This window comes from Lepisosteus platostomus, chromosome 5 (assembly GCF_059453375.1).
Source record: "Lepisosteus platostomus isolate fLepPlt1 chromosome 5, fLepPlt1.hap1, whole genome shotgun sequence".
Classification (NCBI taxonomy): Eukaryota; Metazoa; Chordata; class Actinopteri; order Semionotiformes; family Lepisosteidae; genus Lepisosteus; species Lepisosteus platostomus.
The window spans coordinates 60,323,207-60,350,534 of record NC_142615.1 but is presented as its reverse complement, the minus strand read 5'-3'; the positions used below and the strand labels follow the sequence as shown (position 1 = coordinate 60,350,534).

General features: G+C 44.7%; 4 non-coding genes and 1 pseudogene across 4 annotated transcripts; 3 read left to right on the top strand and 2 right to left on the bottom strand.

Annotated features, from left to right (window-relative positions):
* The first annotated feature begins 4,238 nt into the window (after positions 1-4,238).
* trnar-ucu (transfer RNA arginine (anticodon UCU)) lies at positions 4,239-4,331 on the top strand. The gene is made up of 2 exons: positions 4,239-4,275; positions 4,296-4,331. It is a non-coding gene; the product is annotated as a tRNA-Arg (tRNA).
* A 4,115-nt stretch (positions 4,332-8,446) lies between these two features.
* On the bottom strand, positions 8,447-8,518 carry trnam-cau (transfer RNA methionine (anticodon CAU)). The gene has a single exon. It is a non-coding gene; the product is annotated as a tRNA-Met (tRNA).
* A 1,413-nt stretch (positions 8,519-9,931) lies between these two features.
* Positions 9,932-10,019, top strand: trnay-gua (transfer RNA tyrosine (anticodon GUA)). Its single transcript is given in 2 exon segments — positions 9,932-9,968; positions 9,984-10,019. It is a non-coding gene; the product is annotated as a tRNA-Tyr (tRNA).
* Positions 10,020-18,429: 8,410 nt separating this feature from the next.
* trnaa-cgc (transfer RNA alanine (anticodon CGC)) lies at positions 18,430-18,502 on the top strand. Its single transcript has one exon. It is a non-coding gene; the product is annotated as a tRNA-Ala (tRNA).
* Positions 18,503-27,056: 8,554 nt separating this feature from the next.
* Positions 27,057-27,175, bottom strand: LOC148670458 (5S ribosomal RNA; annotated as a pseudogene).
* Between the last annotated feature and the right edge of the window lie 153 nt (positions 27,176-27,328).

Below are 27,328 nucleotides of genomic sequence, written 5' to 3'. Positions count from 1 at the left end.
CTTGCAGTGTGAGCATTTACTCTAGTAAATTAGGTCATATATCATGTTAAATCACTTCTTCAAAACAAAACATTTCCTGGTGCACGTTTTCTCCATGAAAAAAATACATTTTTCCCTTACATGATTTCTTTTTTTTTTCCATCAGAGTACAGAAAGAAGAAAAAAGGGAAAAGCAGTGTCGCAAAAAAACTCCATCGCCCTTGGGAGATGCCAAGCTCATCGGATATGAAAAGTGCCCACTAAAAGCAATTTCTTTTCATTTATCTTAGCGTCGGGGCTGCTATTGTGTGTAGAGGAGGCAACTTGCTCAGCCAGCAGACTCACCGCTTACTGAATACAGGTATGTTTTGAGTGTCATGCTGATCGTCTTATAAATGCAAAAGAAACTTTTAAAGCTGATAAAGTTTTCCATTGTAATTTGCATGTAGCTACAACGAGAGATTTTATCAGTTGCACGTAATCAGTATTTTTTACTTTTTGTTTAGTACTGGAAATATATTTTTTTAAAATTTTTCTAAAGAAGATCTCAAGAAGTATTGCCAGGACCTACCTTTAGCACTCAATAGCGATATTAATGGAGTAGAAATGTAAGGTAAATTGGTGATCTGAGCCAAAATAGTCCTTACACGCCTCCTGGGACAGTGTTCGTATTCATAGCAAGTTATATTCTTTTTCAACCCCAAACGTTGCTATTGCATTAAGCTTTGTGTGACCATTAGAGGTTTCGATAGCTTCTGGAGAGCGCACTTTTCCAAACTGAAACCTATAAGAACATTATTCAAGACGCACCATGTCCCCGAATCATTCATCGGGACTAGGATTAATATCAATGGAAAGTACTTCAAAATAAAAGATTTAACTGAAATATTAAAAGAGTAGGAAAGCATTTAAAGTAGAAAAAAATCAGTTCAGATGATATTTAATTTTTTGAGAAATGGGCACATACATCAGCTCAGTGAGCAGTGCGAGGTGCTCTTCTGGAGATGATGTTAAATTAGTTAAAATCATGTGATAGTTAAAAAAGCTTAATACTTAGTTAAACAGCCAGCACAAATGGTTGCGTTTGTGATTATGTCACTTCTCTACTACAGCAGCGTCGGTAAAAGACCCTCTGAAAGCAGTAAAGCTCTGCACAACTGAATTCGTTGCTATTTGGAGAAATCCACAAACTCGTGTTTTTCATGTGCTTTAAAAGACAGCCATACTCACCGACAAAATAAAGACACTGCTGCTGATTTTTTCCGAAGCACAGTTGACCTTTCTGAGCCAATTGATGAAGCTCACCCAATGAATACTATAGCAGAAGGTGGGGGAAAGTGCAACTTTGTAACTATCGCAACCACAGGAACAACTGCAAGAAGTAGAATCAATTTCCCATCGAATGGTGGTGTTGTCTGAGGTACGCGATGTGAACGTGTGCAGAGAATCCCACAATCTCTTCAAAACTTGGACAAAGTATTTTTGATGGAGAGCTGTGCGCAAAGATTGAATAAGCTTTGCTCCTGCCGATGATTCTGCGTGAAAAAGCACAGCATTCAAGTTTCACAGACAAATGCACCATGCCTACTGTAGCGGCAAGGCTTATTAATAAGAAAGAATTAAGTGTTCTGAGCCTTCCCAAATGAGGCCCCATTTCTCTGTTCATCTCTGTGGTGCAGCCACAGAGAAACTATTCATGCAGGCTGATTTAAGGTTCCTGATAAGGACAGCTCCCAAAGGGGGATGCACTTAGCTAAGCCTGGCTAAGCCTGGCTATCATGATCAATGGTCATCCATTGGTGCCTATCTGTCTAGGGAGTGCCAGTTGGACATCTGGACTGCATTCCTAAGTGTCAGGAGTAAGTGACTCATATATCACCTTGATCAACCAATCAGGGGCTGGTAGGGCCGAGTAACCCACGTGGGACTCTGATGCCCATGGAACTTTCAGCCAATCAACAAGCTCCTCCAAGTTCCTCCAGGTAAAAACAGGCAACACAGATTCAGTGAGATTCAGTAAGATTCTGGAGAGGATTCTGTGGACTGTTCTAAAGGGAATTCAAAGGAGAATTCCAGGGCAGGACGGCCCAGGAGCAGAAGGCTCCCAAGGGCAGGACATTCTCGCAGCGTGCCTCCTGACCATCCTGAGACTCAGCCCGGACAACCACGGAACGGCCAGTATGTCCGAGTGCCAGAACTTTCCTTTGTTCTAAGAGTCTAGAGTGGAGGTTGCCAGAGAGTAACCAGCAGCAGGCCTCGTGAACAGGTCGGAACTGTGGACAGCTGAATCACTATTCAGAACTAGCTCTTCATCAGGAACGAACCGGTCCTCTTCCTGACTTGCTGGGACCCACAGTCGTCTTTTCTCCTGTGCACAAACTTTGCTAGTTAAAGCCAACAGTGAGCATCAGCAGTGCACCGTCACAAGCCGCACAGCACAGCCTGGCAGCGAGCCAGAGAGCGCGGATTGGACAGCAACAGCCTGCAACTGTTTCTTTGTGCCCGCAGGAGATCTGAATCCCCAGAAATTGGATGAGTATTCAACTTCACTGCATTACAGCTCGAGAATTCAATTGTTATCCAAACCAGTTGATATCAATTTAATTCCTAAGAGTTATGTACTTGTTTTGAGTATCTAATGTAGAAGTTGTAACCAAGTTCACTTTACGAAACGGTCTTAATGAATGATATACTGAACGTATGTCCTCTTGATATGTGTAACACTTTGTAACTGATTGAATATATATCTTTTGTATTCTGATAACCCTCTCGATAAGATCTATTAGGTTTACATGCATATTCTATGTATTAATAAATGTATACTCGTGTATTAGCACCTGTGTGTGTGCGTTGTTTGAGTTATGTCGCATGGTTGGACTCTAAAGCCATCAAAAGAATCAACTTTGTGATTTACTGCTACAATTAATAATTGTCTCAGTAAATGCCCAAACCCTACAGAACTGGTGCCTTCAGAGAGCCACTACAGTTACATATTTGGCGTCCCTGAACGGCCGGTTTTTCTTACACTACAGAACCAATTTTAAAAACAATTGCGGCACACTACGATTCACACTGACTCAAAAGTGATCACGGCAGATGTTGTTCCCTGCATAATGCTGAAGCGACCAAAGAGCATTGCTGTTGGGAACACAAAATGAGGCTTTTTTATGCCTTGATGTTAAGCTGACAAAGACTATCTTGAAACACCTAGTTCAGTCTCTCGACAGACTGCCAAGCAAAGCTTTTACCCATTGACGTCGCAATAGAAGGAAGGTCTTAACCCACCAACACTTAGCAGCGGCAAGATTCAAACCTAACCCATTGAAGAAAATGGAGCACAAACCCAGCACTTAGACCACCCAGCCACACTCCTTACACCTTACTCTTTTGGAGAAAGTCGGGTGGGTTCAGCTCTTGTTGTGCGACGCGTGGAAATGACTGCATCTTCGTTTTCCGAGATGTTTCCTATCACATCTTTGTCAGCTCTGAATATAGTGCTTCTTTGGAGCAGGCTTCAGACCTTTTATTTTATTTATAAAGGAGGGCCATTCAGAAACATGTAATTCCTGTTTTAGAAATGCTTTGGGCGGTGTGTTTTATATAATGCACAAACAGTATTCTGATTGTATACTGTAGACCTGTGTAGCAATCGTACTGGATGTGACTGGGATTCTGTAATGTTTCTTGAAAAGGTATTTAGGGTTGCTTGAATCTATTATAAAAAAGTGACCCGAAACTTCCAACCTTCCAATCACTGATGTCGCTCTCCCTAAACCTGTACGGGATGTTTTGCTGATGTGCAATGTGCCTTTACTCCTGTATTAAAAACGACCTCTGTTGTTGGGCGGAGTTGAAGGAGAACTAACTGCACAGAAAAAGTACGTAACGATAAAATATTTCTGCACGTGAAACACATCAATCGTTCAGCATTTCTAAAATGTTTAATTGAATTGACAAAGAAATCCTCTCCTTAAACTTCGAAAAGGATTATCTGTTGAGCCAGCAGGCGTAACACTGCAGTTGCCCGTTTCTCACAGGTGTTTGAAGTTGTGGATAACATTTAGCAGGTTTGGCACCATGGCTTAGCTGGTTAAGCCGCCTCACTAAAAACCAGGAGACCCTGGGTGTGAATCCCAGTGGTATCTATTCGTAGACAACAGGCCACTCATTGTCAATATTTATGGAGCTTAATTTAAAGACAACGGGAGAAGCATGAGTTACAGCTTTCTGTAGCTGTTTTATATAGCGATGTATTGGTTGGCTCTGTGGCGCAATGGAGAGCGCATTGGACTTCTAGGCTTTGATAGAATGAAGTCATTCAAAGATTGTGGGTTTGAGTCCCACCAGAGTCATGTATCATTTTGATTCAACCTTTCAAAATCCTCTAGGGATTAGTGTTGATCAAGTCAAATAAAGGACTTCTTAAGAGTCCACAGTTGAAAATGAACGAGCAGCCACAAGAAAGAAATTAGCACTGGACTGTGATCACATTACTCCTGTCCTGGACTCCTTGCACTGGCTTCCTGTCAACTTCAAAATCCTCATGCTCACCTATAAGGCTCTCCATGGCTTGACACCACAGTACCTGTCTGGGTTATCGCCCTACTCCCCACCTCACAACCTTGCTGTTCTAATTCTGGTCTCCTATCTGTCCCCCAGTCCATCTACACTCTATGGGTGACAGGGCCTTCTCCTGTTTTGCACCAAAGCTCTGGATCTTTATTCCCAAGGATATCAGAGAGTCACCTTCTCTAAACTCCTTCAAATCCAGACTCAAAACCCTCTTCTTTAGAAGAGCCTTTAATGAACTATTCTTTACCCCTCTGTTCCTACTGTATTTAATACCACCATCTATTGTCTCCTCTAACTGTGTATTCTCATCCTGCTTATCTTGTGTATTTTTTAACTTTATTGGTTTCATTCTGTAAAGCACTTTGAAAAGCCACCTTTAAAGGCACTATATAATGTATAGATTATTATTATTAATAATAATAATGAACAGCGCATTTAACACTGAGCACATGCGGTCCAAAAGGATTGCAAAGGTTGGGAATTAGCCTTTCACTCGTGTTGTTGAAGACCGTATCCTGGCTTTGTTGCAGGAAATGTCTGGATGCCATCACCGGATCAAGGAGAGGATCAGGGTTTTGGGAAGTCTTTTTGATGCCTGACACTGTGTGTTTCCTGGTTGTAACGGGTGTCATTCTGGACCTAAACAACAGAGAACACCGTTGAAAAAGCTGAACTGCCTAGCGGACACTTTGTCGCCTTCTTCTGACCTGTATTTAATGCGATTCTCTGAAAACTTGGCACGTTATATCTGTGCTACCTTTATGGAGGGCACACTCATAAGAATCATAGATTCGATCACAAGCATCTAAAAATGAGCCTGAGAAAATGACATCACGCTATGAGGCTGAATGGCACAAATTCTCCTGTTACTTCTGCAGCAAATGTGTGTTTTTTGCTTCTTAACACTGAGATAGTTGGAGATATTTGGCAGCAGTGGGATTCCAACTCACACCCCCAAAGAGACTAGAGCTTTAATCCACCTCTAAATTAAAAACTAGGTGACTTGTAATGGCTGGTAGGAGAGGAAAGGTATAAATGCTTCTTTTTTGGACAAAGTCTTAATCTTTTTTTTCACCAGTTGTTTTGATCAAATTATTGTAACGCAGTACCATATTAAGGTATAATATGTACATGAACGTCATGTCTGAGTCGATGATGGCAGCTGAGTATCGCTGGAGGACAGTTCATCATGAGTGGGTAAGCCTGCATAATGAGGGAGAAGAGATCGGCCTCTCTGACGCAGTGTCCAGTGACACTAACCTTCTGTCCTACTGTTCTCTGCTAATGTAGATGGTGAATGTTTATTTAGGTGAATGTAAGGTTTCATTCTTGTAAAATATTTCCGAGCACTTTTTTTGTTGCTGAAAATTAATCCTGTGCATTTGAATGAATTCCGATATTGTCACCTAATTCCATACATTGTTTCATCAAACTAGAACATTTAGAGGAGGTCAATTGCATTTATGAATTGCATAGTGATAGTATTTCTTTCCATTTAAATACTTCAGTCAAAAATGTAGAGAAGGTGCTCCTGTTTTCACCATTATAAGAACTGTGATGCACCAGTAATATTTACTCTCATAAAAGTATTGTAATTGTATTGTTCTGTTCTGTAACAATCTTGAGTGACACAAACCTTCTGTTTTACTGCACTACACTTCTCCAGAGGCCAGTTCAGCACACAAGGATCCTCAGTCAAACAAACACTGCAGTCGCTTGATAAACGCTATTTCTCATCCTTTCTCTTAGTGTCGGTGCTACTATTGTATGCAAAGGAGGCGACTTGACAATGAAATCTTAAAGAGAGTCTTCATGAAGGTGTGTGTCGGCAAGCTCTCCACCTGGCAATTGACTGGGCTTGTGAAGAAATCAATCTCATTCAACAACCATACAAATTGCACAGCTTAAGGCACATGAAGCGAAATCTGTGAGCTGATTGACACAAAACAATGTCACTTCACATTATCTGCAAAGTTGTTTTGCTTGTCTGACCACCTCTTCCTACTTTACAGTGAGCACATATATTTCAGTTTCTTTCCCCCATGTGGAGATGTATCCACTGCCAAAACTGCTGTCTGATTATTTAAATTATCTGTAAAACTGTTACATGACTTCATCTAATTGTAAATTTATAAGACGGTCTGTGAGACATTTGTGAGAGTAGCTGAATCCCAGGGCTGGTATGGAATCACACAGACAGGTCTTCTGTGTGATCTGAGTCCCACTGCTCAGAGCTACAGACTGGTCAAATGGTCACTATTGTAGACACGACCATCGGACCATCGGCTACAAATAATCAATATACCGATCATAGTGTCACTACTGGTGTTTATTACATAAATACTGTATATAAATAATAAGATAATTCCACACTCATAAAACATTTATAAACATTTTGGGAGGCTGACATACAGTAAAGAAAGTAATACTGAAGGGCTGGAAGTCCTGGAAAGCGTTAATAGATCCTTCTTGCTTCCGACCTGGAACAGAGCCCACAACTGCCAGATCAGTGACCCCTGAGCCCAGTTCACAGAGAGGAGAACCAGGAGCTCTTCTATGTCTCTAAGAGGGCTGGGAGGAAAGATAAAAGGGGGAAATGTCTGATATTGTTCATGTAGCAGCACTGATTGTCTGAATATCTTCTGGTTCTGGATTGTGAGGATAGAGAGCAGTACGGAGTTGAGATCCTGTCTGAGTGTGAGTCTGAGCTGTGAATCTGACTGAGAAGAGAATAATGATTTTTTATTCTGCCTGAGAATTTTCCTGAGAATTTTTTTCTTTTCCAAGTGGTGTTACATCCCCTTCAGATACTCTGCACAGACTGCCAGAGAGAAGAGGAGAGAGAGATGGACAGATAAGAGCACACACAGCAAGAGACACCGACATCTTGGTTTACTTTGAAGCAAGTGTTAATTTCTTTTCTGGAACAAGTTGTTTCTGAACTTCAAGAAATTCATACAACTTCTGAAAGATAAAATACAAATCTTGCTTCTCAGGACAGAAGAAATGCTTCCAAAAAATGCCAGTGATTTTTTTCTCCTTTTAACGAAAAGTGGAGAAAAACAACAGCAGTGCAACTCCGTCGGCTTGATTTAGCTTAATACAAGTATTCACTTCCTTTTCTGTAGATTACAGCCTGCGAAAGATGAAATGAAGTTCTTGGTTACTCTTGGTCAGTGCAGAAGAAATACTGCCAGCTGGCAGGAAAATGACAGTATTTTATTTTCTTTAACTACAAACATGTGAGTTGTGAAAAGCAACGGGAATGTGTCCCTGTGCAGCTGTTAAACAAAGGGCTGGTGGGTCAAACGTACTCAGGGACGTGCTTCAGATTGTGATGATGTAAACAAAATCTCCGCTAAAAATTGAAGGGATTTCTTCGCAAACCCTCTTGAATGTGGCAGGAAATCTTCGTGTTTTACTCGTGTGCAACTACAACAAGTAAACAAATAAGTACCTAAGTCAATGTCCAAGAAAACCATCTTCACGTGTGGAATTTTTCTTTAACTGGCTGTTGGGAGAATTCATTTATACACCAGTTGTATCCTTAGCAAAAATATTTTAAAATTAGAACACAGATTTGTTGGAGAACTTGACAATCCTTGACAATCATTATTAAATGAGCATTATACAAATGTGCGTTGATATTTTTAATATGTACCTTAATTGTAATATATATATATACATAATTGCTTTGATATGGATGTTCATTTGAAGGAATTGAGGAAACTATGAAGGATCGCAGAACAACCAAAGATACATTTGGGCATCTGCTATTGGTAAAGATGAAAGAGTACCTTAAGTGTGAAGCTTTCATACACACGAGAGAAAAAAACAGTTTTAATGCACTTCATTAAACTGATGGTATGCTTATCAATCGTGCATAAAGTGTACATAGCAGAGGATGGTTTCGATCCATCGACCTCTGGGTTATGGGCCCAGCACGCTTCCACTGCGCCACTCTGCTGACAGCTGTTATAATGTGATTCAACACAACTGCTCTATCTTTGCTTTCTAAAAGTGCGCCCGAGATGAAAAGTCTAAACGGTAAACGCAGACGTCACTTTGAGCACTTGGTCTTTTATAGCACAAATCATCACCCGCTGCTCTACATGGGCGTGTCTTCAATATCGTTGAGAACCAAACCTTCTGCTTTCCGAGGCAACTGATTCTTTCGTCGTTAATTCCCAAATCTTCAATGAGAATCAGTGAAACGAAAATCAAACACATGTACACACTCGCGTCCTAACCTGAAAGAAAAATCTACACCCACTTTATAATACTGAAAATGATTCAGGAAGTACAGCAAAGTTCTAAAACCAGCGAATGCATCTGCATACAGTACATAAAATGTCAATTTTTCAAAAGTAAAATCTTCAGCTTTGAAAGATTACCATCCATATATTTTCGTTTTTCTCTTTTTTTACATAACACGCTTTCGAGAAACAAACTGTCTTTTAATTAAGGTTTCATTAGAAAATGTGTATCTTGGTTTGCCAAGTTAAAATCGGCACATCCCAGTGGGCAAAAGATGTAGAATATACGACTATTAAACGCATACCAGACGTGTAACTGTGCTCCGTAACTGGTCTAGAATGAAATTCTAATATACGTATATCGTTATACGTCAATTAGACATCTATGATTATATGTTTATTATACATAAATGGTTGTAGTTCTATTATACGGATAAATTTAGAAGACTACTATACATATATAGTTAAAGGTCTATTATACATCAAAGAAAGATTTTTATAGGTGTAGAAACTAGTAAATAAAGCCAATGATTTATTTTAGAAATTTATTCTTAAAATATACAATTATTCACACCTGAAAAATATGTAGTTCAAATTATACATTATATACAATATTGTAATCAACAAATGTCTAACCATCATAAAAAAACACAACTAGTAAACTTCAGTTACAAATTCTAGTAACATGGCAATATATATATAGTAATGACAAACACAAACTAATTACATGAACACGCTAATATTTAACTCAAAACCACATTTCGAAACTTCTTTATTTCCACGAAAATATTATTAATGTAGCACAAACGCTACTTTCTAATAAAGACAGAAAGAAACTGTTTGTTTTGTGTCTCATGGTGATCCTCCTCTCGATACTAATGAAATGTTTAATATGATCCCTCGAGAAAAAAAAGGAGTCAATTTCCGCCTGGAATGATTGATGCCCCATCAAACATTTTGTAATATCCCTGGAAGTTTATACAGTAGAATCCTGGTTCGTAGCTTAAATTCAAGGTAAACAAGACTAAGGAAACGAGTTGGAAACTTGATGTCGAAGTGGGATTTAAATCACCCGGAACATTTCACTCCATTGGACAGTATGTGCCAGAGAGCCTACCGCCATCCCTTCGATAGTTCAGTTGGTCGAGCGGAGGACTGTAGTGGAATTAGCAGGGAATCCTTAGGTCGCTGGTTCGATTCCAGCTCGAAGGAAGGTGCTTTTTGTGTACTTTAATCAAAGAGTTAAAAAAGCGAATCTGTTTCATTCAGACATTTATCAAAAGTTCAATAAACGACGAAGTAGAGGTTCCTGTTCCGAATTCAGCCCACGTCTGATTGTCTTGTTTTGGCCAAGATCCGATCTTTGAATTAAGGGACTACTCTGTCTGCTTTGTAATTCAAAAATACATACAAATGTCAAGTTTTTTGTAGATATAAAGGTGTTCTCTGTTTTCAAAGGATAGGTACTTAATTGGCATAATGATTTGGTATTGATTTTGTATCGTTGTATTATGAAGTTTGTGCTTTCTGTGTTTTTATCGTATTGTGAACTTATTTTTTAAACAAATGCTTACAAAGGCAAACACGGCACACATCTGTTTATACCAGTGGTGAATTGTACATTTGTACAAGCTACTGTGCACTTCTGGGAGTATAACAGGTTCGATATAAAGTGGCAAAAATATAAAAGGGGAAAATACCCCAGACTGCGTGTAAAGCCCTCGTTGTGACTGTTTTAGATTAAAATGGCGTACTGTGCACGAAATGTTGCAGAAACACAATCTGATATTTTGATAATTATTATTTTAATAATTTGATCAAATTGAGGCCCAGGATCCAAATCTTCAGTTCTGATTTTTTTAAGTGATATCTTTCCTTCCTGTCGTGGAAGTCACACGATGTGAGCAATTGTTTTTTTTACGTTGCGATCCAAAGATCCTCAGGCGCACTGTAACCAAACCAGGATGGATTCTGCTCGGAGCCGGACTGAGCTCATTCTCACTCCGTGTGCTAAAAACAGAATTAGCTCTTCCCCGAACATCGTCTACAGCTGCTGGATGGTGCTCTGCGTCTTACTGCTCCGGCAATTACTTTGACGAAAGACAGATCACTTGTGCGCTTTTAACCTTCTCGCAGCTACAGCTATAGCCCTGAAAAAAGCAATAGCTTTATCAGTTTTTATATTAATCTATTTTGAATCAAAGTTTGATATTTTTTTATTTTTTATTGCATTTTACATTACAATAATAATAATAATAATAATAATAATAATTATTATTATTATTATTGCGCACACTTATATAGCGCTGTTCTGGATACTCCACTCAATGCGCTTTACAGGTAATGGGGACTCCCCTCCACCACCACCATTCTCCTGAATGATCACAGAGGGCCTCGGTTTTACGTCTCAGCCGAAGGACGGCACCTGTTTACCGTTTAGGGTCCCCTTCATTGTACTGGGGTATTAGGACCCGCATGGACCGCAGGGTGTGCGCCCAGCGACAAAAAAACAGACGTGTGTCGGGCTCGGCTGCGAGCAGGACAATGACATCACAGGGACAAAGCAAAGGGAATCAAAACGGTTCTATAAAAGACCTGTGTAAGCTGTTGGTTTGCAGTCTGGACTCTAAATCCTCCGATCCGATTTTAAATCTCTCTAATACCTGAGCTGCGGCTTCTTCCGAGTATTTATTCGTATACTTATTATGTGTAAGTGTATAGATGAAACCTTTCATATATTGTTCAGTTTAAATCAAAATGCTTTACTAATACAAGAGAGAAGTATAGTATGAAGGATGTGACAAATCTATGATTTCTTGGAACAAAACGGTTTTTATTTGCATTCGAAATGAAGCGGAATTTTAGCGCGACACACAAACCCTTTGTCTTTTTTAGAGTTTTTAGAGTGAACAGACATAAATGTAGAAAACGTGTTTTTTTAGCACTACAATAGCAGGGTCAGTGGGATAATGAATAACGCGTCAGGCCTCGCGTCAGAAAATTATAAGTTGGACTGCCGTCTGGCTTGTTGCGTTTATACCACTCACGTTCTTTTATATAAATGAACTCCACCTGAAAGCTATAGAAAACACTTTGGGTAAGTTGTCTGCAGCCTCATGCGAATTTCGACAACTTACCCAAAACACTGTACTGTCTGGAGATCAGCTCCAGCTCTGAACTCAATTGCAATGAAAAACCATGCATAACAAAACTGGAGAACAGCTGAACTTGTGTTCAGTTCGGTGATGAGGGATCAGAACTGTCCTTGTTGTAATTAGCACGAACTGCACAGGCTCTGAATCCGACCATGTCAATTAGTCTGATCAATGTAGGACACGTTAATGTAGAGTTATTAAAAGGTTTATTAGTTAGTTAGTTCAGGTTTACCCACCTGAACTAATGTAGAATTATTACTTGGTCTGTCTCTTGTTTGTATATAAATGAATGTCTCTGACAACTTAATGTTAGTTTTACGATGTAGGTCAGGCATTGACATATGCACGAGTATACTAAATGTCTCACTCTTGATTCAACTCATGTTCTATAGGAGATTGGCGATTCCTCCTGTTTCTCATACAACCATATCAGAACAGAAGCCCGTGTCACCCAGCTCTGATTCAAGATCGACTTGCATCTTTATCCCTTTTTTGTTCGTGATCATTATTTTCTTTAGTTATGATCAATATTGAACTTTTTCTAAATGAAATGACAATAATCAAACATGCAGGCAGATTTTTGAAAAGTATTCGGAATTGACAGGGTGCCCCTTTGGAACAATCGTCAGAAATTGTGAGAAAATGAAAGTTATGTAAGCTCTCACACAAAGCATTGAAGATTGGAATCTGAGTGTAAAAAAGCTACCCGTCTCCCAATGATAGGCAGGGATACACACCATGACTCGAATAGACTCAGCGAACTTTAACATCTATGATATTACGAGTGCTTTGCACGTGTCGAATTTCAAGAAGGAACTACTACAACAGTTGTGGACATAATTCAATACCACCGGCAAAGTCCAATTCCGGCAACATCTGAGAAAATAATGTTCACTCATGGAATTTGGTCTTTGAATGGCTGGCGGGAAAATTCATTTTTACTCCTGTTGCACCCTCAGCTGAAACATGTTAAAATAACAACGCAGATTTGTTGGAGAACCTGACAAGAATTATTGGGTTAGCACTGTATGTATTCTTGTATATTTACTTTAATTTTAATATAAATGTAAACATGCATGCTGTATAAGCTATTGTAATTTTAAAATATGTTAGCTGAGGATGCGAAGGGGGCTATTATACCTTGTGAAACACGCAAGGAACTGTAAAAAAGGCTGTTATTTGAATAAAATTGGCGATCACAAGAAAACCACAATTTATGTGGTATTATCATCAATATCCTTCAAAATCTACGTTCAAATGAAGGATTTGAAGAAACTATGAAAAAAGCAACAGTAATAGCAGAGGATTTTGATTTTTGCTCTTCAAGTCAGCAGATCACCGTAGAGTTGCACCCCTACAAACAGCACAAAGGATGAATCCCACCACCTTCATTATTGCTGTGTTTGTGCCAGTGAAAGTAGCGTTTGTGTTATTGAAAGCATCTCGGAAGATGAAGGTGCAGTCACTTCCACATGTCATGATATCATTAGATCTGACGACAAGAGCTGAAGCCCCCCCTAGTCCAAGCCGGCAATGTGAGGAAGATGGGTATGGAGGAAGGTAGCGTGGCTGAGTGGTCTAAGGTACTGGATTTAGGCTCCAGTCTCTCTGGGGGCGTGAGTTTGAATTCCACTGCTGCCAAATGTTAATGTTTTAAGACCTGCAATACAATCAGTAAAAGCGCTTTTTGTTAGGCTGCGGGAGGTGTTTAGAGATAGACTTTCTAAAAGATAGGCTTAACATCAAGGCAGAAAAAATATTTTGTTTTCTCAACAGAAATTCTCTATGGCACGTTCAGCTTTATGTAGGGAACAACATCTGCCGAGATCACTTTTGAGGCAGTGCACATGATAGTGTACCGGCAAGTACATTTAATATTGGCTGTGGTGGTGAGCTGCTTTTGTCTGTGAAACTTTTAATTCTTCACGCCGAATCGTTGGCAGGGGTAAAGCTTATTAAATCTTTGAACATAGCGCTCCATCAGAAATACTTTGTTCGTGATCAAAAGAGATCAGAGGATTAACTTCATGGATTCACATAGCATACCTTACAGGAAAGATTTAAAAGGGGAATTGATTGTGCTTCCTGATGTTGTTCCTGTCGTTTCTTTGGATACAAAGGTGAATGTTCTTTGACGTTCTGCTAGACTATCCACTGGGTGGGCTTTATCAATCAGCTCGGATAGGTCATCAGTGCTCTGTCTCTGGAAAATAATCAGCACTGTCGTTTTTCCCTGTGCTGTCTTTTAAAACATATAAGATCACGAGTTTACAGATTTCTCCAAATAACAACTATACATTTTAACCCAGCGGTTAGCATTCCTTCAATCCAATAGTTTTACTCCGGGTAAAAAGCAGCGAAATATATAGAGAGATTATATTCAAATATTTCAACGTTCTTATTGGATTACCTGTATGGAGATATCGCTCAGAATTCCTAATATGATTTTGAGTTCAGTTTTGCTTTACTACTTTCAGAGTCTTTTATTGACCTTGCTGAAGCAGAGAAGTGACATAATCACAAATGCGACTTACCTGTGCTGCTGTTTTTGGTTAATAATGATTATTGCGAGGAAAAAAAAACAGCTCCTTGCATTAAGAGCAAGAGCAACCAACACGCTCGCTTGTTGAGTTGGGTTTTTTTTCCGTGGTGCTCTTCCTCAGATGTAAAGTTATTTGGCGAGCAAGGACCTCTGAGAAGGAGCCTGAATCCATCAAGAACTCAGAAATTCTAATATCGCACTACTGTCTTGTGTACAGAGATCTGCTTCTTCCTTTTTGAGTGTTTTGGTGTTTAAGAGCACGCTTCCTACCTCGAATGTTAGTTTCAGGAGATGTGCTACCGGATAACAGATTATCTTGAAAAGTTTTGGGGATGCACTGGCCGGGATTAAAACCCGGCTCAATTATTTGGAAGTCACCTGTACTACCAACACACTTCTAAGAAGCACCCGCACATTTTCGCAATCCTCTCTCTCACCTACAAAGTTATGAAGACACAGACGACCAATGAAAACTAATTTGATTCACTCAAGGCTTCACTCTTCTGTTGTGATGTTGTTTTAATTAGTGTTAGCTGTGATGAGGTGTTGTTTCTGTCTCTTAAAGTTTAAGAGTCTGCTCCTTTCTTCCTGGTATAGAAAAAAACATGTTCCATCTTTGTTTACAAACACCACTGTAAATTATTTGTCCATCTCTAAAGCCTGTGTGTATTGACAAGGCAATTCAAAAGCACATATTAAATAAGAACACGATCCTTCTTGTTACCATTCCCGTGGTTGGAGCGTTGTTTCGCCCTTTAACGTTCTTCTACAATATTTACAGACAGGGCTTTATCACTGGAGTTGTGTGCATCGGTCCATGAACATCAACTGTACTGCTGTTTTTCTATGCGTAATTTAATCGCAAGCACTTAAAAGATGCAAAAAGATTTCAAAGAAAACATAATTGAAAGACAGTCGAGTAAGGAGGTAGAAAAACGCTCTCCCCCGTTGAAGAATCAACCACCGTCGCTGTGACTGGATATAAAAATAAATTATTCATTTCAATTATTCATGAAGGGTGGATTGTGGTCAGTGAACATATGCACATCTTTAAGTCAGTTCCACCATCTGTGCCATAGGGGATGTAGTTCAGTGGTAAAGTGCATGCTTTTCATGTATGAAGTTCTGAGTTCAATCCCTGGCATCACCAGATGTCTTATATTATTGTGCTCACATCGCAATCTTCTGTTGAGTGAGAACTCTTTGCTCGTGTTCATAGAGAGCCAGGTTTACACAATTAAATTCAGTCACACACGAAGTGCTACAGTGTTGCTCTGCTGTTTTAAATGTACCTCCAAAGCATTTTGTTCTGTTAACTACCAAATGATTTGAACTAATTTTACATCATATTCAGGAAATCCAGAGAAGGTCATCAGACTTTTAGTGGCTGTTGAAGAAAACACCTGTTGAATCTCACCAGGGATTTCTTGAGAGATCATTCAGCAAGCGAGTTAACAGGGGTTAACGTAGAGAGTGGCGGAGGTGGGATGTCAGGGCTTGACGTCACTGCTTTATGCAAAGAATGGAGGGGTGGTCGTCAGGGCTATATGACTGTGCTTCACGCAGAGAGTGGTGGGGGTGTGATGTCAGGGCCATACGACAGTGCTTTACACAGAGAGTGGCGGAGGTGGGATGTCAGGGCCTGACAACACAGCTTAACGCAGAGAGTGGATGGGTGGGTGTCAGGGCCATACAACACTTCTTTACGTAGAGAGTGGAGGGATTGGTGTCAGGGCCATATGACACTGCTTTACACAGAGAGTGGCGGGGGTGGGATGTCAGGGCCTGACAACACAGCTTAACGCAGAGAGTGGAGGGGTGGGTGTCAGGGCCATATGACACTTCTTTACGTAGAGAATGGCGGGGGTGGGATGTCAGGGCTTGACGACACTGCTTTATTCAAAGAGTGGAGGGGTGGGTGTCAGGGCTATATGACAGTGCTTTCCGCAGAGAGTGGTGGGGGTGGGATGTCAGGGCCATATGACACTGCTTTACACAGAGAGTGGCGGGGTCGGGATGTCAGGGCCATATGACACTGCTTTACACAGAGAATGGAGGAGGTGGGATGTCAGGGCCTGACAACACAGCTTAACGCAGAGAGTGGAGGGGTGGGCGTCAGGGCCATACGACACTTCTTTATGCAGAGAGTGGTGGGGGTGGGATGTCAGGGCCTGACGATACTGCTTTTCGCAGAGAGCGGTGGAGGTGGGATGTCATGGTTATACGACAGTGCTTTCCATTGAGAGTGGTGGGGGTGGGATGTCATGGCCATAAGACACTGCTTTATGCAGAGAGTTGAGGGATTGATGTCAGGGCCATACGACAGTGCTCCACTCAGGCCTCTGCTTGAATTTGTACTCCTCCTCTCTCCCTACCTCTACCTCTATGATATTTGCACTTTCTGGAGAGGCGATTTTCTCCACTTCAGTAGCCCGATTGCGAATATTCTTTTGTCCATATCTTCGCAACGGAAGCACAGAACGCCTTCAAACCAAATGCATTTTAAAGACCACGACATGTGGATATTTCCACAGCCTCTACATCAAAGTATCAGTGAGCTAATGATCTTTTTTTAAACCTCCGGTTTTTCATCGATGCGTAATTACGCACTAACTGGAACCCGGGGGACCGCTGTATACACAAGTTCACAACGCGACAAATACTGTTCAATACGGCTTCATGCGAAAAACTCGTATATGACCATAGGCAAAAGAATAGCGCAGTCTCCAATTACTCAGACTGTAAGCAGGGGAATAAAGCTTTGTCTGAATTCTGAAACCCTTCCTTTATGTCCTGTTTTCATTCAGGTAAGAGTCAACTATATTCACAATACTACTGACAGCAGGAATATTAAAATATTCTTTACTCAGCAGCTTATTAAAAACAGCTCCCATGATGTTCAAACCGATTTTTTACACAGAACACTGACACAGCTTTGCATTCTGAATCTCTTTTTCTCGTGCTTTTATTTAATGTGGCACAATGCACTGGGATAGGGGTATTCTGTTCACAAACCAATAGCATTTAAACCACAGCACCCACAATGCTGCAAGTAAGTGTTTTGCACACTAAGCAGAGAGCGATGTCTTCCTCGTTAGTATAGTGGCGAGTATCCCCACCTGTCACGCGGGAGACCAGGGTACATCAGGACGGCCACAACGCAAAGTACTGACCTCTATACGATCACGGCAAGTTACCGATACACACGTGGCAGGGCGGAAAAGGCTGTGCTCTCTTCGTGTGACATAATTCGGAAAAGTCCTGACGTTGCATTTCAACTGAGCCCCAGTATACATCGACCCTTCGACACTCTGAGTGACAACTCTCTTGCGTGTTTTCTCATATTTATGTAGTTTGCTTGCATGATGCCCGGAACAGCGGGGTTGTGTGCTCCCATATGGTCTAGCGGTTAGGATTCCTGGTTTTCTCCCAGGCGCCCCGGGTTGAAAACTCCATACTCCCGGTATGGGAATGTGTCAGATTTGCCTCCTGCTTTCCAAAAGATCAGCACCGTGTACGAAGGAGCCGCATTAAAACCACTCGAACGTGCAAAACGCGCGAGAAGAGGAGGCGCTTGTTTCCAACAGAAGACTTCTCGCGTGTGAGACGAGCTGATCATCGCTGCAGGAGGTGGGAGGGTTACTCTGGTAGACAGGGCTGACCTTCGGCAATAGGATTTATACTCTCCAAGATGATATTTGCACTTTCTGGAGAGGCGATTTTCTCCACTTCAGTAGCCCGATTTCGTCGATTGCGTGGAAAGGGCTGTAGAATGTGGCGCCGCCTTTCCTGCTCCATCCATGACAGGCGTGCTGGTCTCTGGAGAGAGAGCACGGTCCATCAGCGCACTCCAATAAAGGCACTGGAAGCAGCTGAAACGCATTGGCGAAGCTCAGCACTGGGCCGCTGGGCACGTCTTACCACCGTTTCTGTAGTGTAGTGGTTATCATGTTCGCCTCGCATGCGAAAGGCCCTCGGTTCGAAACCGGGTGGAAACAGACCGGATTCTTTTGTCGCATACAAATGGGTTGAACAACTTTTAACTAGCAAATGGAAGAGGGCTGAAGTAAGAGACAAGATGTAAATAGGGTTAACTTAAGTCAGTTCTGCCTGAAAATTAGACTTCTAAGTACAGGGGTTTATGGCAGGAAAGGGGGTTAACTGATAAGGATTCCAGATGCGAGGGGGCATAATCTTAAACTGACCATTTGGCCAGGGTCTCTTAACTGGCCAAATACCATGACCCCCCCCCCTTACCATAACACCGAATGACGTCTGAAGCAGCAAGGAAGGACTATATAACCTAAAAGTTTGTACCGGCACATCGAACAATACTTCGGTTTTGTTGTTTCTTGCGGGAAACAAGACTTCGGCTTTATTGTTCCTTGCATGCAATACACTCATCTGTTTTACGTCATCTCGGGATCCAGAACCTTATTCTTTCTGTTACAACGAATTTGGCTTAGTCGGCGGATGCTCCAGAAGGCGCAGAACTTCCCATCGGTAGGAGAGACGGTCAGCGCTCACATTACTAAGAGGTAAGGACTCCTCTTTTTTTTAAAAAGACCTTTAGTCTGAAGGGAGTGAACCCAGGTGCCCTGTGCTGAGCCAGGATCAGGGTGGAGTGGCGATTGCCATGATCTGGCGAGCACAAAGCTTCATCAGCTGCCCTTTGCCACAGGAGGTAAGAGGATGTCCAGTGATGACGCATTTCCCTGTCCGTCGTGGCAGTGAACAGGTCCTGGTTACAAGATCTCTAAAAAAGGAAATAGACTGAAATCAGATCCGACCCGCCATGCTGCCACGGTGACGGTGCACTGCCCAGTGAAAGTGGCAGCCTGTCCCTGGACTGTGGGTGGAAACTGGAGCACCTGGAGGAAACCCCCACAGACCCGGGAGAGAACATGCAAACTCCACACAGACAGCACCCACACCCCAGGTCCAGCACTGTGAAGCATGCCCGACGATGCGGAAGGGCTTTTACAAATGAGTGTGTAACTCACACTGGTGCCCAGGATGGCCTGCTATCGGAACGCAACCTAATTTTCTTAATGCAGTTTGTTCGAAGCGGTTTGCAGGAGCTGGAGGTGAGGACTGAGCTGGGGTCCAGTGTGCGAGAGTGACTACTGATGTCGTGTGTGTGTGTGTGTGTGTGTGTGTGTGTGTGTGTGTCTGGATCATTGTGAGCGCCGTCAGGTTTGTGTATTTGTTTAAACAAGAGGACGTGTCTGTGCGGGTCTGACTCTGTGTGAGGGTGCAGCTCTAACTGTGTGAGCGCGGGCGTGTCTATCTCTCTACACTGCATGAGGGGCTAAATCTGCCTCCGAGAACCCGACTTTTCAGAAGAAAAATCTATGAAAAGGCACGGCCTGGCCCTCTTCTCTTGCTCCCGACGTATAACACACTGGGGGATGAAGCTGGTGTCTTCAGCTGTAACCCTAGCTATTTATGCAAACAGCTCTTTTATGAAAAGCAGCTCTAGGCCTAGACAAGAGGAACAGATAAAACAAATCTTAGATTTATGGCTTATTCAAAGCAGACTGAGCGCTGCTATACTGTATGTAGGAGCCAGAGATGAAGAATGAGCTATTTAAGGAAATCAGGAGTGTGAGAGAGGGAGTGTGTGTTTTTCCTCCCAATAGAGAAGGCTTGTGGTTCTTTCTGCTTTTCTGCACAGGCTGCCAACGTAAGTACGTGTTGGGTTCTTGGTTTGAATGCTCGAGTTGTCAGGCTGGCGTTTTTTGTTCCTATTGGAGCCCATAATTGTGAACAAGGCGCTTGAGGACGTCTCTGTGCGGGTGTGCGTTTGTAATGACGTGTGTGCGCATCTCTGTAGCGGATGTTTCAGTAAAAAAATGCATTTAAAACATTCAACCTTTTCATGTTCCTAATATTCTTTCATTCTTCACAATAATAACTAAGGTTGCTGCTGGAAGAGGTGTTAGTGGGGCCAGCAGGGGGAACTCTCACCCTGTGGTCCATGTGGGTCCTAATGCCCCAGTATAGTGACGGGGACACTGGAAAAACTGTAAACAGGTGCCGTCCTTCAGATGAGACGTAAAACCGAGGTCCTGACTCTCTGTGGTCATTAAAAATCCCGGGGTGTTTCTCGAAAAGAGTAGGGGTTTTACCCCAGTGTCCTGGCCAAATTTCCCATTGACCCTTACCAATCATGGCCTCCTAATAACCCCCATTTATGAATTGGCTTCATTACTCTGCTCTTCTCCCCACTCATAGCTGGTGTGTGGGGAGCGTTCTGGTGCACTATGGCTGCCGTCCCATCATCCAGGTGGATGCTGCACATTGGTGGTGGTGGAGGGGAGTCCCCATGTCCTGCAAAGCGCTTTGAGTGGAGTGTCCAGAAAAGCACTTTATAAGTGTAAGCAATTATTATTCATTATAATGTAATAAGTCCATTATTTCTCACCCCTCCATTGCAAGGCATACACAACACAAACACCAGGAACAATTATCTCAGAAGTGAATTGCAAATGTATTGAGTTGTGATGCAACTGTAACTTGAACCTAACATGACTGTGGCGTGCATTTTTGAAATTGCATTTTCACAGCTGAAATACAAAATGAAGCTGATCGCAGTCCAAACTCAAGGTATTGTTGTAAAACTAAATATTCAACATGTTTCTACCTGTCCCTTTTCAGCTCACTCAGAAGTCCACAGCCTGCAGCCTGGTGCCTCTCTGTCTCCCCCCTCCACACTGCTGGTCCAGTGGAGGTGCTGTTTGATCCTGCACGATCTGTCCAGAATCGTATAGTCTTACTGAGCAGCGCAGGGCTCCCTGGCCCCAGGTACGAACAGTGAGTGTCAGTGCAGAACAGCTCTCTGACACTCCGCTCCCTCACTCCAGCTGATCAGGGCAACTACACAGTGAGGGACCTTAATGGAAGCAGTATCAGCACTGTGATCGTCACTGTGGGTGGTGAGCAGGTCTACAGTAGGATCACTAGAGGGCTCTATATTCTTGACAGAGTGTGTTCTTATATCATCCTCTGTCCTGATTGTCTTTCAGCTCACAGAGACAATGTCACCCTGCAGCCTGAAGCCTCTCTGTCTGTCCCTCTGTTCACTGGAGAGCCAGTGGAGGTGCTGTTTGATCCTGCAGGAGGTGGAAACTGGACCTCAGTGTGTTCTGTCCAGAACAGCACAGCCAGCTGTGTCCCCCAGTACAGTTTTTTTTTTTATTTTTGATGATTAGCCATATGTTGATTACAATATTGTACATAATGTATAATTTGAACTCGATATTTTTCAGGAGTGAATGATTGTATATTTTCAGAATAAATTTCGAAACCAAATTATTGTCCCTGCCTCTCTGTCTCTCTCTCTTTCAGCCCCGTCTGTCAGTCTGTCTGTCCTTCTCTCTCCTTCCTCTCTCTCTCTCCTTCCGCTCTCTCTCTCGGTTTGTTTGTCCCTCAATCTCAATCTTTCTCTTTGCCTGCTGTCTTTCTGTGCCTTCATCTTTGTGTCTCTCTCTCCTTCCTTTCTGTCTGTCTCTCTGTCTGTCCTGCGTTGTCCCAGCTGGGCCTGTCTCCCCGGCTCTCTGCCTTCAACTCTGTTCGCCGATGTCCCACCAGCCCGTCTCTCTCTCAGCCTGTCTCTTGACTTGCAGGAGGAAGAGGAGGTGGAGACAGCTCCTCCGGCAGGAGAGAGGAAGAAGGTCAGTGCTGGTCCCACCCTGCCTCCTGTCCTGTCTGTGGTGGAGTTTCGCCATCTTGTCTGTCTTGTCAGCCCTGTCTGTCAGTGTCTCTCTCCTCCTCCTCTCTGTGCTGTGGTGTCCAGTCAGTGTGTCTCTCTCCTCCTCCTCTCTGTCCTGTGGTGTCCAGGCAGTGTGTCTCTCTCCTCCTCCTCTTCTCTGTCCTATGGTGTACAGTGGGTCAGTATTAGTGGGCTACACCCAGGCTCACTCACTGCGAGTGTGATCTCAGCAGAGTCTCTGTACTCTTGGGACACTTGACTCACCTGTCTCTCTCTTTCTCTCCCTGTGCTGTCCCTCTCCTGCCCCCTCTCTCCCTCCTCGGACTCCAGCTGGAGGAGGTCCAATCACCACCTCCTGTGAGACAGAAGAAAAAGAAGGTGGGTAATGCTCTGATCCTCTCTTTACTCCTGTCCAGTGTCCAGTCAGTGTGTGTGTATGAACCCCTCTCTCTCTCAGTGCAGTGTTCATGTACTGGAGTGTCCAGTCAGTGTGTGTGTATGAACCCCTCTCTCTCTCAGTGCAGTGTTCATGTCCTGGAGTGTCCAGTCCGACTCTTAACGTGACTCTCCTGTCTCTGCTTCAGAAGTGCTGGTGCGTCTTTTTAAAGTCCCTGAGCTGCATGTCGGTGGAGACAGATGATAAGGACGAGCCGATGGAGGCGGCGGAGACCGTGTGTCAGGAGAGGAAGAGCGAGGGAGAGGAGGAGCAGGCTGCCGGGAAGGACAAGAAGAAGAAGAGGAGGTGCAGGTGAGCAGACAGGGGGACGCCGCCCGGTCGTGTCTGTGATTCAAGGAGGAGTCTTCTCTTGCTGTTTGATGTCATGGTGATGTCCGTGTCTGTGTCCCTCACACCTGCAATAACAATATTCTTTCCAGGTTCCTTTCCTGGTTCTGTGCCAGCTAAGATCGGAGTCGCCTTCCCCACCAAGGACTGGACTGGACTGGACTGGACTGGAGCTGAGGGACACCAGACTGGACTGGACTGAAGCCAAGGGACCCCAGACTGTGCTGGACCGAAGCTGAGGGACCCCAGACTGCACTGGACCGGAGCTGAGAGACACCAGACTGGACTGGACTGGAGCTGAGGGACCCCAGTCTGTGCTGGACCGAAGCTGAGGGACCCCAGTCTGTGCTGGGCCAAAGCTGAGGGACCCCAGTCTGTGCTGGACCGAAGCTGAGGGACTCCAGACTGTGCTGGACCAAAGCTGAGGGGCCCCAGACTGGACTGGACTGGAGCTGAGGGGCCCCAGGCTGTGCTGGACCGAAGCTGAGGGACCCCAGACTGGACTGGACCAAAGCTAAGGGACCCCAGACTGTGCTGGACTGAAGCTGAGGGACCCCAGTCTGGGCTGCACTGGAGCTGAGGGACACCAGACTGGACTGGACTGGAGCTGAGGGACCCCAGTCTGGACCGAAGCTGAGGGACCCCAGTCTGTGCTGGGCCGAAGCTGAGGGACACCAGTCTGGACTGGAGCTGAGGGACACCAGACTGGACTGGACTGGAGCCAAGGGACCCCAGACTGTGCTGGACCGAAGCTGAGGGACCCCAGACTGCACTGGACCGGAGCTGAGGAACCCCAGACTGTGCTGGACCGAAGCTGAGGGACCCCAGTCTGTGCTGGACCGAAGCTGAGGGACCCCAGTCTGTGCTGGGCCAAAGCTGAGGGACCCCAGTCTGTGCTGGACCGAAGCTGAGGGACTCCAGACTGTGCTGGACCAAAGCTGAGGGGCCCCAGACTGGACTGGACTGGAGCTGAGGGGCCCCAGGCTGTGCTGGACCGAAGCTGAGGGACCCCAGACTGGACTGGACCAAAGCTAAGGGACCCCAGTCTGTGCTGGACCGAAGCTGAGGGACCCCAGTCTGGACTGCACTGGAGCTGAGGGACCCCAGTCTGGAATGAAGCTGAGGGACCCCAGTCTGTGCTGGGCCGAAGCTGAGGGACACCAGTCTGGACTGAAGCTGAGGGACCCCAGACTGTGCTGGACCGAAGCTGAGGGACCCCAGTCTGTGCTGGGCCGAAGCTGAGGGACCCCAGACTGTGCTGGACCGAAGCTGAGGGACCCCAGACTGGGCTGCACTGGAGCTGAGGGACACCAGACTGGACTGGACTGCACTGGAGCTGAGGGGCCCCATACTGGACTGGACCAGAGCTGAGGGGCCCCAGACTGGACTGGACCGGAGCTGAGGGACCCCAGACTGGACTGGACCGGAGCTGAGGGACCCCAGATCCCAGTCTGGACTGAAGCTGAGGGACCCCAGTCTGGACTGAAGCTGAGGGACCCCAGACTGGACTGTGGAAAACTTTCACATTATCTCCACCTGAGTCCTCAGATCGTCTGCATGACCTTGTATTATTAAGTATTATTTTAAGGTCCTGTGATGATCGTAAGATGGGGGGGGGGGGGGGGTGTCCCTTGACATTAATCTGTATTGTAATTTTTGTTCTTTTGTTAAGCATCATTAAAATGTTTTTTAAAAAAAGCTTTTGGTTTTTTCCCTCCCCCCCCCGAAACGAACGAACAGGGTCTGTCTTTCTCTTTCATCCCGGAGAGTTTGTGGTTGATGGATTGAGGCCGAGAGCCCTCGTTGTCGGCGTGCCACCAGTTAGCGGGGCTAAAGCAGGGGGGGCATCGTGTCCAATACTCCTTGAAACGAGACAGATTTCAAGCCACCTCCGTCTGAAGAGAAGGAAGTTGACCACGAACTCCAGGGTGTCCTAGGAAGCTCTTTAGCAATCGTTTGCCCAGCAGCCATCTCACCCTGCAGCTCCCAGCTAGCAGCCCCCTCCCCACTGGAGCCCAGCAGGTAGAAGCCTGGTCAGTACCTGGAGGGGAGACTCCTGGGAAAAACTGAGGTTGCTGCTGGGAGAGGTGTGAGTGGGGCCAGCAGGGGGAACTCTCACCCTGTGGTCCATGTGGGTCCTAATGCCCCAGTATAGTGACGGGGGACACTGGACTGTAAACAGGCGCCGTCCTTCGGATAAGATGTCAAACCGAGGTCCTGACTCTCTGTGCTCATTAACAATCCCGGGGTGTTTCTGGAGAGGAGTAGGGGTGTTACCCCAGTGTCCTGGCCTGATTCCCCCCCTGGTCTTGACCCATCATGGCCTCCTTATCACCCCCCCTCTCTGAACTGGCTCCATCCCTCTGCTCTCCTCCCCACTGAGAGCTGCTGTGTGCTGAGCGGACTGGAGCATCATCCAGGTAGGGGCTGCACACTGGGGGGGCTGGAGGGGATCCCCCTGACCTGGGAAGAGCTCTGAGTGGAGAGTCCAGACTTATTAATTATTATTATTATTCGTGCTGCACTGGGCTTCAGTCCTGGTAGTGAGAGGGGGATCTGTGATCAGTACAGATACTTATGACTGTATAATAATACACGATAGAAATGGAAAACAGGGTAGCGCTGTAGTCTCTTCGAAACGTTTTGAACTGCCAGAAGAAGTTTTCACAACCCGGACTCGTGAAGGTACAGCTCTTCTCCCTTCGTCTGGAGCAAGGTGAGAGGTTATCCCCTCGGGGCGCAGTATCCCCGATGCACCCCCCCACCACCACCCAAAACGACACACACCAGAGAGAAAAGGGTCTCCGAAAGATGAGCGCACACCGGGAAAAACACGACGGGGTCATTACAAATGGGAATAGGAGCTCTTTTTTTCTTTTCCGGACGTCAGTTGTATCGTGTCCTGGTGATTTCTCCCGTTTCGAACGGAGTTCAATGTCACGTTTCTACTTTATTAGAGAGAGGCACTGAACTTTGGGGAACGTGACATCCACCCAGTATTACTAGTAGGTTGATAAATATAAATGTTCTTTTTCTCCCCGTATGATACCTCGCGAAATATAACGATGGCCAACTCCTTAAGTCGAAATTTAAACCCTTCTCACGCTACAAGACAGTCCATCAACATCGCCGCGGCCCGAAGCGCGACCTTCGGTATGACGTTGGCCGAAGGGGGTAGGGTAAGTACGTCACAGCCGGGGGAAGCCCCTATCACGTGAGAGGGGTGCGGCGGGCGACGAGCCCCCGGGGGCGAAGAGAAGTTGATTTGCGTGGGGTGTGGAAACACGACACGACCGGGCAAACGAGCCGTTTTTTTTTTTGTTTTGTTTTTTCAGAACATCAGAACAACCGCAGAGATGACCATCGATCCACTCCGGACGTTTCCTTTTTTGTCCTTTTTGGCCTCCAAAATTAAAAAAAAACTGGGATCCATCGTGGCGTTGCCAAATTAAAACGTCAACCACTTTTCGGGCTTTCGTGCTGTCCATGATGAAACCGTCATGGTTGTGTAAGGATACGTTACGTCACAGACCGGCGGCGCTCGGACGTGAGGAGTGTCGTTACGTTTTTGAAACGGGCACGTCAGACAAGATCTCTGACAAGATCTCTGAAAAACCCCATCCTGTAAGATTCAATTTCAATTCAGTTTTTTTTATATAGCGCCTTTCACAACAAGAATGCCCCAAGGCCCCGAACAAAGGAGTTGTTCCACACCCCCGCCGCCCTCTGTGTACAGTAGAGCCCCCTGTACTGACTGGAGGAGCTCACCCAGCTGTGTCTGGAGAGAAGCCGGGGTATCGGCTTCAACCACAGGGCTGGGCGGCTTGTCTCCACAGCCGAAGCGCTGTGTCTCTTTTCAGCTGGCGATAAACCTTTCCTCGATCCTTTGCGGACTTGTAAAACTGTTCCTGATCAGAATAAAAAATGCTCACGGTAATACACAAGCACCCGTGTCTCGCCAAAGCTGACAAATAAACAGACGGACAAGCCGCACTGCACGTGTGAACAGGGGAATGAGCGAGCGAGCGGGGATAGGGCGCCTTCTGCGCTTAAAAGCTTGCAGCACCTGGTATTCCCAGGTGGTCTCCCATCCAAGTATTAACCAGGCCCATCCCTGTTGAGCTTCCGAAATCAGACGAGATCAGGCGTGCTCAAGGGGGTGTGGCCGTAAGCGAGAGCAAGGCTCGCTGGCACCTTTCTTATTGAGAGGACAGCTCCGTCACCTCTTTTACGACGCTGCTTTTTTTCCCTTGCGTTCTTCCCACGTTCTTCCCACGTTCTCTCTCTTCACTGCCTTCGTCCCCGCTCTATTTCACTTCAGCCTTT